Here is a 1,953-nt window from a genome sequence, read left to right as displayed (position 1 = left end):
TTTTTAGCTCATTTGATACTCCTTTCATCCCTTAAAAATTGTCTCATATTATTTTTTAATGTCAAATTTTATAACTTTGACCATAAGTTCTCATAAATCTGTGATAACTAAATATAGTTATGTGAAATCCAAAATCTCATTTCTTTGATTTCAATGTTACTTTAAGAATATCAATTTATTATATTTTTTTTATGTATAAAATTAAGAAATCTGTGTTTAAAACGTATCTTAAAAACAGTAAATAACTGAACAAACAAAAAAGAATGAATAAAGTAATATACCATAATACTTTGTATTTCCTAAATCTAATACGGAGTAACGAAAAAACAACCACTATATATAGGTAATTCAAGAGTTAACTTCCACTCCTCAATTCCTCATCCCACCTTACGATCACATTCCCAAAACTCTCATCACCACAAAATACCATCTATCCCATAAAACAAGTTTGATTTTGTCCAATCACCCTATTTTAAAACCCCCCATATTACATCTAACCATAATTATATTGTTATAAAACAAAATATAGCAATTTACCCATAACAAAAGGAAAAATCTAACCAACAGCAACACACACTCGTTTTCCCGTTACCATACCCTCCAATTATATTTTCGTTTTTAAAAAAATCAAAAGTTAGAAGAAAGTGACCATCCTCTCTCATATATATACCCCTAACCCCCCCCAAAAAAAAGTCCATTCCTTATTTCCTTCCCACCCCAAATTCTCAAAATTCTCTCTCTTCCTCAAATCCAAAAGTAGTAATTTCATTTTCACCACCACTTTCCACAAACAAACATTTAAATTAATATCAATCAAAAGTAAAATTACAAAAATGCCCAAATCATCCGTACTACTCCACCGTATCACCACCAACACCCACCCCACCACCACCTCACCATTCTCCCACCTCCACCCCAAACCACTCTCTATTCCGCCGTTATCTCCCCCGGGTTTCGAAGTCCCGGACGACGTCGTTCGCTACCACGCTCAATCCGTCAACTCACACCAGTGTTCCTCCGCCGTCGTCCAAGAGATCTCCGCCCCTGTCTCCACGGTCTGGTCCGTCGTCCGCCGCTTCGACGCTCCTCAACTCTACAAACACTTCGTTCGGAGCTGTGACGTCATCTCTGGTAACGGTGACGTCGGCACTCTCCGCCGTGTTCGCGTCGTCTCCGGTCTTCCCGCCGCTACCTCCGATGAACGGCTCGAGATCCTCGACGACCACCGCCACGTCATCTCCTTCTCCGTCGTTGGTGGGGACCACCGCCTCTCAAATTACCAGTCAGTCACGTCGTTGCACCCGGCGGTCGGCGATACTGGCGAAGAGTCTACCCTTGTCGTCGAATCATACGTGGTGGATACGCCGGCGGGCAACACGAAAGAAGAGACGTGCGTGTTTGTTGATACAATTGTTCGGTGCAATCTTCAATCGTTGGCTCAGATCGCCGAAGGAAGAGGGAGAGATGACAAGAAGAATTCCTCCGGATCTTAAAATTTAAATTAGGTTTTTTTTCTTTTAATTTTTCTATCACAACTTTTGATATGATACCACCATCAAATGCGATCTCGAGGAATTGAAGCTCCGTCTTGAGAGAAAGACTTTCCTAACTTTGGTGTATTATAATCTCAAGGAATTGAAATGAAAAACAAATCACAATCGATCGACAGCGTTTTCGACAACCAAATGGGGTGATGAACTGATATGATATATAATTTTTTTTTTTTTTTGTGTTGTTGATCGGAGTACAAATTTAAGCTCTTATAATTTACCCCTTTTATTCCCAATTTTTGAATTTGTCAAAAAACAAAGATGGATGATACATAGAACATAGCTCTAGTTTTTGTTGTACCTAATTTCTTTCTTCCTTTTTTTCTTTAATGTATTCCTTTGATGCATGCCTTTTGATTTTTGGGTTCATGCTTTCGTCAATTTTCGATTACTCGTATTATCT

General features: G+C 38.8%; 1 pseudogene; it reads left to right on the top strand.

The window, feature by feature from the left end:
- The first annotated feature begins 709 nt into the window (after positions 1–709).
- On the top strand, positions 710–1,919 carry LOC145568966 (abscisic acid receptor PYL4 pseudogene; annotated as a pseudogene).
- Positions 1,920–1,953: the final 34 nt, after the last annotated feature.

This window comes from Chenopodium album, chromosome 11 (genome assembly GCF_948465745.1).
Source record: "Chenopodium album chromosome 11, dcCheAlbu1.1, whole genome shotgun sequence".
NCBI lineage: Eukaryota > Viridiplantae > Streptophyta > Magnoliopsida > Caryophyllales > Amaranthaceae > Chenopodium > Chenopodium album.
The sequence above is the reverse complement of the archived record's forward strand: the minus strand, read 5'-3'. Positions and strand labels throughout refer to the sequence as shown.